The 11,031-nt window shown below is 45.3% G+C and overlaps 1 protein-coding gene across 4 annotated transcripts in view; it reads right to left on the reverse strand.

Moving 5' to 3' along the window:
* HS3ST5 (heparan sulfate-glucosamine 3-sulfotransferase 5) overlaps positions 1–4,370 on the reverse strand; it is a 191,081-nt gene extending 186,711 nt beyond the window's left edge. Inside the window, exon 1 of one of the 4 annotated variants that reach the window (XM_054629564.2) lies at positions 4,350–4,370. The gene's annotated coding sequence lies outside the window, so the exon portion shown is untranslated. The other 3 variants (XM_077175212.1, XM_077175215.1, XM_077175213.1) reach the window with 3 other exon arrangements.
* Between the last annotated feature and the right edge of the window lie 6,661 nt (positions 4,371–11,031).

An 11,031-nucleotide genomic window follows, 5' to 3' on the forward strand; every position in this document is an offset into this window, starting at 1 on the left:
TTTTTCTTCTTGTATTGTGTTAGTGGTGGAGGCTACAGGGGTTGTCTTCTGTGAGAAGCTGCCAGAGGCTTCCCCGTGTCCTACAGAGCTGATGCCAGCCGGCTCCAAGATGGACCTGCTGCTGACCAAGGCTGAGCACCATCAGCAATGGTGGCAGCACCTCTGGGATAACAGGTTTAAGAAGGGAGAAAAAAGACCCTGAGCAACAGAAATTGCAGCCAGAGAGAGGAGTGAGCAATAGAAACTGCATTCACAGAGAGGACTGAGAACGTGTGAAAGCAACAGTTCTGCAGACACCAAGGTCAGTGAAGAAGGAGTGTAAGATTGACCCCAGTGCAAAACAACTAAATAAACTATTTAGTGCAATACAACAGAGGAGGTGCTCCAGGTGCCAGAGCAGAGATTCCCCTTCAGCTCCTGGTGCAGACCATGGGGAGAACAGCTGTGCCCCTGCAGCCCACGGAGCTCCATGGTAGAGCAGAGATCCACCTGCAGCCCTTGGAGGAGCCTGTTCCAGAGCAGGTGGATGCTCAGAGGAGGAATGACCCCTTGGGAAGCTCATGCTGGAGCAGCTTCTGACAGGACCTGTGGCCCTGTGGAGGGAGGACTCCACACTGGAATAGTGTCCCTCTTTGGGGGACCCACGTGGGAACAGTCTGCACCTAAAGGTGGAAGGGCCCCACGCTGGAGCAGCCCATGAAGAACTGCAGCCCACGGGAGAATTTGTTGGAAAAGTTCATGGCAGACCATCTCCCATGGGATGAACACCACACCAAAGCAGGAGAAGAGTGTGAGGAGTCCTCCTACTAAGAAGGAAGGAGTGGCAGAAACAACATGTGATGAACTGGCCACAACCCTCATTCCTTATCCCTCAGAACCATTGGCAGGGAGGAGGTAGATAATTAGGATGTCAAGTCAAGCCTGAGATGAATGGAGGGGTGAGAGGGGGGACTGAGAGGGGAAGGGGAAGGGTGGGTGTTTAAGATTTAGCTTTTATTTCTTATTTTTTCTACTCTGGTAATAAATTAAACAAATTTCCCCAATACGTATTTGTTTTGCATGTGACAGGAGCTGCTGAGTGATTCCCTTGTCCTTATCTCAACCCATGAGCTTTTTGTTACATTTTCTCTTCCCTGTTTGGCTGATGAGGACATTGATAACACGGTTTTGGTGAATTCATGGCATCCAGCCAGGGCAACCCAGCACAGCTAACACTGTAATAGTCACATTGTTCATGAGCATGGACATATTTCTGATACTTGATAAGTTTTTTGACCAAATTCAGCATGTAGGAATGCTTGGGGGTTTTTTCAACACTCAGATTTGGAAAAAAAAAATTAAAAATCACACTTTCATTTTTAAGACATTCCAAGGAGTTGAGAGTGGTTAGTCAGGTTACAGGAATAAGTCTAGCTTTTGCCATTTGAATATCAATATTTGTATTTGGTGCTTCATTATATATCTGACTGCTCCCAATCTAAATACTTCACTGAACAGAGGATGTTCTGTGAACTAGATCTTCCATTTGCTAATGGAATTTTTTTTGGTATAAAATCTTCTTTGTAATCCATATGAATATGGGCATTTAAATTATTAATCAGAAGCATTCTTTCTTATTTGTATCTGTGCTGTGAAAGAGTTGGATAAAATGGGATAAAAAATTAATGTACATTTAGATTTTTCTCCTCTCTAGAGGGAGGGAGTTCATGAGTTAAATGCTTATGCAACACCTTTCCTTACAAACTGTACTACAGTTCTCTTGTTACTTCTCTATTGAGCCTTTCTGGGCCCGATCCACAGGCCACTGAAGTCAATGAGAGCCCATCTAATTGTCTCTAACTGCTTCCAACTTTTTAGTGAGAAAAAAGATATACTGGAAAAAGTATCAGTTACTAAGTAATATGTTATAATGTCTATGGGTAAAAAAATGGGATTCAGACCACTTGATTTCCAGCACATCAAGAAATCATTCCAGTATTCTCCAGTGAAAGAAATGGCAATGAAAATCTAGAAGACAATCCTGACACTGCTAAAACTCTTTGGTTAGAGAGCTAGCTTCTAAGAGGAAGTTTCTTTGATACATCTCTTCTGCTTTGCCATCTCTCCATCTTCTGCCCAGTCCCTTTCATTCGGTATTGACCATAATTGCCTTCCTCTGAAGTCAATTGGGAGTTTTGCCATTGACTTCAATGGCGGAGTTATCATACCCAGGATGAAAAACACAGTGAGATCATTGCCAAAGTACACACAGCAGAAGTAAGTAAAAAGATTTCAATGATTTACCAAAGTCCACTTAAAAATCGCCAGCAACTGTGCGCTTTCATATGTGTTTCCCACAAATCACACCAGGCAGTCTAGAAGAACAAAAAGCCCCTTGCACGGTGTTCCGAGCATTTGGTAGCCGGAGCTGAGCCCCTGCCTGAGCGGAGTTAGCCGTGCGCAAACCCGAGCAGAGCGGAGCCACCCGCTAATTGATAGCAAACATTTTACAAACATTACGCTTCCCTACGGGCCGAGCGTTTTCGCACCGGAGCCCTCTGCAGCGCAGGAGGACGGAGCACGCAGGACGGGGAGCGGGCAGGGAGCCGCGGGCACCCTCTCGCTGCGGTGCCGGGGCACCGGCCGGGGCTCCGCTCCGCTCCCCCGGTGCGCAGCACCTGGCTGCTCCTCTCCGCAGGTGAGGCGCCCGCCGGAGCTCCGTCCCCGTGTCCGATCGGTGCCACCGCGGCGCCCCAAACACCGGACGGCGCTGGCAGCCCCTACAGACGTGGCCAAACCCGAGGAGTAGCAGCGGGCAGTGCCCGGGGCGTACGGGGGGCACCGCGCCCTCCGTGCCCCGGTCCCAGCACGGCGCGGAGCAGAGCCGCCAAGGAGGGAGCCCCAAGCGCGGCAGGGCATCCTCCACACCTTACCCGCCCCCGGGGGACCCCGGCGAGGCGCGGAGCCCCGTACTCACCGCGGTGCTGCAGGCAGCAACCCGCAGCGCAGGCGAAGCGCCCCCGCCCCGGCCGGTGCCCGCTGCGGTGCACAGACCCCGTCCCTCGGCGCCCACATCCAAGCCCCGGTCGAGCAGCTAAAAGTCCTTCTGAGGAGCACACAGCGAGCCCCGCTGCCTCCTGCCTCGGATCGCTGTCACCTCCCCTCCCCTCGCCCCCCGCCCTGCGCCCCCCCGGCGGGCGGCAGCAGTGTAAGCAGTCCCTCACCCCTCACATCACGCACCGGCAGAGGTGCCGGTCCTCGTCGCTACTTACCGGGCATCCTTCAGAGCGGCGGGCGGGCGGGAGCGAGGGAGGAGGAGGAGAGAGGGAGGGAGGGATTGAAGAAGGGAGGGAGGAAGGAGGGAGGGAGGGGGCTCCGGGCGGGCTGCGCGACGCTGCGCTGTGCTGTTCGGCAGCCTGGGCAGCTCGGCAGAGTCAGTGAGTGAGTGCCTCCGTGCGTGACGGCGTGTGCGTGTGTGCGCGATGCTGGACACAAGCGAAGGGAGACTCAGGCACGGAAGGGCGGCGGGGAGCGGCGGGGGAGATCAGGGGGCGCAGCCGTCTCATGGCGGTGCCACCAGGTGCGGCCCAGCGCGCCCCCGGCCCCGCGGCCCCCAGCGCCCCGCAGCCGCGGCGGGAGCTGCCGGGGAACGGCTTGGGGGAGGCGCGCATCCTCCCCGCCGCCACACGCACCGCCGGGTGAATGGGGGGAGCGGGGGGAGGGATTAAAAAAAGGGTAATAAAAAAAGCCCAATCACTAGGGAGAAAAAAAGAGAAAAAACCGCAAAACTCTGTCTCTACTTCCCGGGCGAGGTTTGAGCCCCCCGCCCTGGAGCTGCGGTCCCGCGGCAGCGGTGCGCTCCCGCCGCGCCGGAGCCGTCACCGCCCGCGGCGCAGCACGGCAGAAGCTGCCGCTGCCGGTAGCGCCCAGCTGAGAGCCAGAGCCGCTCCCCGCGCACGCAGGAGCCTCCCTCTTTCCCTCCCTCCCTCCTTCCCTCCCTTTTTTCCATCCTTCCCTCCCTCTCCCTCTCCCAGTCCGCTAAGGCGGGCGACGCAGCCAGGTGCTGCCGGCTAGCCCTGCGGCCGAGGGAAGAGCCGGGCAGGGCCCTCCGCCGGCGCTGGCTCCTCCGCGGGAAGCGGCTGCGCCCCCGCAGGCACTGGGCTGGCGCTGGGACGCTGCCGCCGCCGGGACGCGGCTGGAGGGGCAGAAGCGAAGGGCGCGGAGGGGAAGGCGGCTGCCCCCAGGAGCCTGCCGGCGGAGCCCAGAAGCGGAGGAATGAAGCAGCAGCGGCGAGGGCCCGCCTCTGCCGGGCAGCGGTGCGGTGCCCCAGCGCATCCCTGCAAACGCCGCTCCCTCGCTCGGCTGCTCACCTCCCACCCGAGCGGAGTGACCCGCTGGAGAGGACCGAGGACGGTGCATCATCACTGCTGGATGTTTTGGGGGAGGAGGGGGGAGCAAGCGGAGAAAGGAGGGAGGGCATGATTATAGGAATCGAAGGGAAAGGGGGCAAAAAAAGCAACGCGCACACTAAAAAAAGCCCGTTCTCGGGAGAGAAATCAAAAATAGCCACAACAGCATTGAAAGTTGCTCGCTTAGTGATTTGCATTATAACGCTGCCGTTGCTGCCTGGCTCCTCCAACAGCGTGCGCAAAGAACATGCAATATGGGAGAGGGGGAGCTATGTACTTTTTCTGTGATCTCTTTCTTAAAAATCACCCAACCCAAACCAAAACCCAATCAATCACACCCCGCACACCCCACTCCTTTGATGGAGAGGTGGCTGCAGGTGGTGGTTTCGGAGTTCCGAAAGGAGTTTCCTGCGGAAAGGGCTGTGTGTAGAGGACCCGTGAAAGTGCTCCTCTGGGATTTTGGGCCCTGGAGTTTGGCAGCCCGGGGAGAGGGGGAGCCGGCTCTGATGCCCGGCCGGAGGGATGCCAGGGAGTGCCCGGCGGCTGCTAACGGGGGCAGCGCCCTATCCCGGGGCACAGGGCGGCGGAGAGGCCCCCGCCTGCTTCCCTTCGCTCCTCCTGCTGTGCCATTCGAGAACAGTGATAAGTGGCTCTGTTTTCGGGGGCAAAATAAAAAAATAAATAAAATAAAATAAAATAAAATAAAATAAAATAAAATAAAATAAAATAAAATAAAATAAAATAAAAGGATAAAACCTAATTTTTATTTATCAACGGTTCATGCCCTGATTTAAAAAAATAGCACCAAATCTTAACCCAGATTATGCAGTTAAATGTATGGCGCTTGAGGCAGCATGGCTCTTTGCCAGACCTATGATCCATTAACCTCTTTAGCTCATTGTTGGCAGGCAACAATAGCACATGAAAAAATTCTTACATTTTAAAGACAAGCCATTTTCTTTTCATAGTAAACTCCCCTCTCCTATGCTGCAATTAAAAATTGAGTATCAACAATAAAAACTATGAGAAAGAAATAATACTATGAGGTTTTCGCTACTTTGTGTCCATTTTATGGGCAAAAACATTGTACTATGGTTAAGGCAATATGAATGAAGGTGGACAGAGGCATATTAAAAATTCTTATTTTATAAGAAGAATTTTGGATAATTTTTACCTTCACTGGATTAAATACTACTTAGACTGTCTAGAATTCAAAGTTTTAGTTCCAGTTCTCTTTACGGAGAGAAACCAAGCAAAACCCTATGTAATCAAAATAAAAGTATGAAAAGAGGATATATAGGGTCTTTTTCTCCCTTTCATGTGTGGTAAATATATATACACATATATGGACTTTAATCAAAAACATTCTGTGTGAAGCTATATATTCATACATGAATGTTTGTGCATGTATACATGCTCTCTATATAACAATTATATAAATAACATATTTCAAAATAATTGAAAAATTAGAATCAAAAGAGGTAAAGCTACAAACACAGCTCTCAACATCCTGCTGAGTGCTATAAAAAAGTGCTACCACTTGGAGGAGAAGTCATAGAATCACTGATACAGAAAGAATATGAAAGTTATACCTTGCACCTTATTTTTCACACAAACAAGTTGTAGAAATACATCTGTAGAAAAAAAATAAAAAGGAAGTATACAATGTTTTCTGTGTTTCTCTTTTTTGTGTAGGACATTAGGCTGTGATCCTAACAGCCAAAATATTTGTTTTGGAAAGTCTACATTGGAAAACCCTCCTACATTCAGAGAGATTGAATCTGTCGCTGCTAAATCAGGCTGTGTCTCTGGGAATGGAGGATAGATAGTGTGTGCAAAAGGGATGACTGATCACATGAGGACCTGGGGAAAAAAGAATGGGATATGTGTGGGAATGGGGAGAAGGGCTAGCTGGGTGACAAGAGTGAGTTCAAGAATATTACAGAGGTAGCTGGGCCTGCAATCTCGTGTGGAGGAGGTAGCAGGAAAGAAGACCTTTATTCCTTTTGCCATGGTCAGGCTGTGCTGTAAAACACATCCTACTGCTCATTAGAAATGCAGAGTGTAAGACAACACTTACACCTTCTCAAGACCTCCACACACTGTTTCTAAATCCTCTGTGGTTTAGGAAAAGTCCTCTCAAATACACCAAACCTGAGATTCTGGGAAGTGATAAATGATCTGAGTTCATAGGACTCACCTGCTTTCGGAACGTTTTAGTGGTGTATTTTTTGTCACCTTAACAAGCTCCTCAGACATAGGCACCAGGCACCATTCTATCCTAGCCCAAGGAGAGAAAGGCCCAAGGCTCTTTATTTAATTCACAAAAATGTTGTCTTGATCCCATTTTCATTAAGATCAGTAATAAAATTAAGAAGTGACTGGTACATTAGCATAAAGTTTCGGGTGTGTGAGACTTCCTGGCTTCAAGAGCAGATCTAAGGGTTGGGAAAGAAGTGTAAATCTACACCGTAGTGTCAAACTTAGGCTAAATTTCCACCTGTTGCAGCAAGAGTAGTCACAAATAGCCCCAAAATTAATGAATGATTACTTCTACTGTAGATAATATGTCAAATGATTGAAAGCAGATATATTCTAGATGTTTGCTTTTTTTTCTCTGTTCTCTTCACTAAATCCAGTATTTTCTCCTTACTTAAGAGCCATGTACTGTGGCAGGGAAGAGTTATAAGATATCACACACACTGGTCCATCTTTTCATATGTTATGTAGGATAATCACATTGACATTAGCTCATGTAAAACTGTGAAGTGTCTGTCTATCCAAAATTCCCAACTTTCATGTGGTATAGAAGTAACAGGTATTCGGCAGCCAGAATTTTAAGGAAATAGAAAATTGAGACCTCTATTCTTTAATAAAGCTCTGTTTGTTTCTTTTGTATATTTTTCTACTGCAAAGCCTATTATCCAACAGCTTTACTGTATTCATTTTCAGTACTCTAACTTGAAGAAGTATGTACCATTTATTACAAACAGGCATTGATAATAAATACCAAGCAAAATTTGTCTCTACAAAATCAGATAAAAATGGCAAGACTAAAATGCCCTTTATTACACTTTCTGTATGGCTGCATTGGTTTGCAATCTCATTAACAACTTGAAACCAAGTGAGGTTTTGACACTCAAGAGGATTTTCTAAGAAAGTCAAAATGTCAGAGAAAGTGTTTAGATTGGTACGGGATGTCTACTCCTCTATATATAACACTATGGAACCAAGATTTTTAGTTTAAAATTCAAGTTTCACTAATAGTTCTGGGAATTGGACTAGAGCATTTCTTTACTTTTTAAACATCTGGTCTGTCATAAATGTATGTTTTATGTAATTGTCTCCCAAATTTTAAAACTTGCTTTCTGTTCCATGTGAAATGTCTCATATGCCAACTTTTTTTTTTAACTTATGGCAGGCTGACTTACTTTTTGGAAAAAAAAAGTTCTTTTCAAAAACTTTTTAAAAACTTAAGGTTTTTAAGAATCCCATAGGATTATGTAAATTTGTGCATTAAAATAATAGATTTCTTAGAATTTATAACCAATGTACATCTATTAGGTTGGAATTTGCCTTCATAACCCATTAAAAACATGCTTCACTGAATCAGTAAATACTATATGTTTGAGCTGTCTGCATATTATTGACTTTTCTGGTTTCTGCAAAGCATTACCTCAGAAGTCCCTTCCCCCCTTTGTTTTCATACCAGAAAAATCAATTCAAATCTTAGATATACAAAGCAACAAAGGTAATCTAACCTTGATATATTTTAGAATTTATACAATCTCCTTCTTTATTTTGTTGAAGCTCTGCTTTGCAGGCTTATCTTCAGCACCTGAGAGTTTTGACAACTCTTTCTGAATATATAGGAAAACATACTAAACAATAATAGGCTGAGAGGCAGCTTATTTAAAATCGTAGGGGAATGTGACTAGCATGTTAAGGAGAGACTTTCATTTTGGGGGAAATAAATTCAAAGATACTAGGCTTAGAATCAAATTCTGCCTTCAAATGTCCATGCATGATTCCCCTTAGGAGGAAAAAAAGATTATATGCAAAGACATAACATTAACTTTAGTGGAAGATCTATGGGTATGTGCAGAGCTATTTGGTCATTGGGCACCCACACTAGGCATCATTTTCACAGAGTTTTGTGATGTTTTTTCTACTTTGTTCAGTTAAAAACCAAAATACAAGGCCTACTGACTCTTGTTTTCCATTCAGATAAGTATTGACAGAACAGCTGAGGTTTGCACATAAGAGGAATAATTCTCAACTAATTTTTTGTCCACTCCATGTTTCTTCCTGACACTTACACTTCTTCCAGCTTACTGTAAGTTTGCTAAACTTCAGTGATTCAACCTGAAATTCTGTGCACTGAAGTTCTGTCTCAGGCTGCACGTTTTTAGCCTACCCAACTAAAATGGCTCAGCTATACCTGAGAATGAGATTGAGGAAGAATATTTTGTTATATTTCTTGGTAATATATTCATTTCAAGGCCTATTTTTTAAAGAATTCTAGCACCTTCAGGTAATGGAGAAGAGACTTACAGTTGGCAGGATTTAGTTGAGGATGACTTGGTATCTCCATGAAAATTCATTTACAGTTTTCCAGTTCATGAACATTTGGAAGCTTAGTTGACACAGGTGAAATACTGGTTTGTTATGGATATGCAATTTAATGCATATGTTTAGCTATTCTCCACCAAGGTACATTCAGAAATGGTCTGGAATTGTATCTCCCAGTGCTATTGCTCTTAAGCAAGAGGGTCTGTTTTTTCTCTGCTCTTAATTTTGTGTAGAGCCCAAGATGCACTGAGAAGTAGGCTGTTTCAGTGTTTCTGGAATGAAAGCCATCTTCCCTGGATTTCTTGGGACTGGGAAGCTGGCAAGGATGAAGTGACAGGGACTTCAAGGGTAAAAAGTATGGGAGAAAGTTCTGAGACCTGTGAGGAAGTGGTAAGGAAGAGACTGAATTCAGATGACTAACTGCTAGGTGCAGAAAAGGAGCATGGGAAGACACAAGGGATCTGCCTGTGTGGCAGTCAGATGGGAAAACTATGTGAGAAGCTTAAAATTTTGGATATGCTGACAAGGAAGAAAAAGAAATCAAAATACTGAAGACCGTAGCTGGCTAAGTGAAAAGTCAGGTGGAAAAAAGCCAGTGAAGATGTGAAGATGTGAATGAAGTCACAGAAGTGGGGGAGAGAGAGAGAGAGAGAACTGGAATAAGACATAAAAGCAGAATAAGAGACAGAAAAGTCTGTAGTACTGGAGCATACTGCCATGCAGATCTTGGAAATGAACCAGCCATCCCAAAACTCAGCATTTTACTGTTATCAATAATTATCTGTGAAAGCTGTTGGCAAAGTGTGCCCCTCAGTCTCCTCTGGTGCAGCTCCACACAAGAGGTGACCATCTGTTGCCATTGTCAGGCCTGACAGCAGCTCTACATGCAGAAACATACCCTGCAGGTCTAAGCTTCCCAACCTCAATGATGAATCTTCTTGGTGTCAGGTCAGGCCACTTTTTGAGATACTTGTGTTCATTCTTCTCTGAAAAGTAGAAAAGACACAGAAAATGGAAAAGAAGAGAAAGAGAAGGAGGAAAATGAAAGGGAAGAATGGAACCCCTTAATTCTTATTGCAGTAAAATGCTGCTGTCATGTGTTAGGCAACGTTAGAACTAAGATTGCCTTTACTAACTCTACTCAACTTCTTCCCTATTTGTGGATATACATTATAACACAGTTTAAAATTGCAAAAACATACTGTTTCATCTTTCATCAACACTGGATATCACTGCAAAAGATAAGTCCTGCTTAATGGCTAAGCACCTTTATTTTATTTTCATTGACTTTTGGGCAAATCAGACACTTTTTACCAATTTATTTAAACTCTATTGAGAAATGTATTAATTGCCTTTTCAGAAGATTTTCTATGAAACCAGTCAATATGACATCTGCATACCTCACAAATTATTAATTTACTTTACAGCGCTTCCACCATTCCCGTTGCAGAGATGAAGCTGAGACATAACCAATTAAAGAATGAGTATCCACCACTTTTGAGTGTATATGTAAATTATCTAGAAATTTTCATTTTACTCTTTGAAAGGTTACTGTGTGCTCTCTTCAGCTGAGAGGGGAGCACTTCTGCAAATGAGACACAGGCTTTGAAGTAGGGCATTCAAAATCAAAATAGCTTTTGAGAGGTAAATGACCAGCTAATTTTTGGTGAATTTTCTAGCTTATCACTAGAATTTTCTAGCACTGCAAGGGCATAATATCCTGCATTTCATGTCACAATTCAAATGGTTTAAGAATGAAACGTTGAATTGAAATGCATACTGAAACTTCTTTCGCTTTATATGGGCCAAAAATAGCAATAGTAATAAAAGGCAGTGAGAACAAAGATGACAGCATTGTTACAAAACTCATCCCACTTTGTTCCCAGAGGTGAGGATGAGAAGTTCTGCAGAAAAAAATAAGATATTTTCACAATCTGTGTGCAAGCTACCCTGGAACCCACTTATGCTTAAGACTGAGGTCATGACTGAGTGTAGGTTCTTCAAGCATAGTGAAACTCTAAATCCCAGAATAATATGTTACTGAAAAGTTTGCTGAACATTTATTTTTGAG

Source organism: Agelaius phoeniceus, chromosome 3, assembly GCF_051311805.1.
Source record: "Agelaius phoeniceus isolate bAgePho1 chromosome 3, bAgePho1.hap1, whole genome shotgun sequence".
Lineage (NCBI taxonomy): Eukaryota > Metazoa > Chordata > Aves > Passeriformes > Icteridae > Agelaius > Agelaius phoeniceus.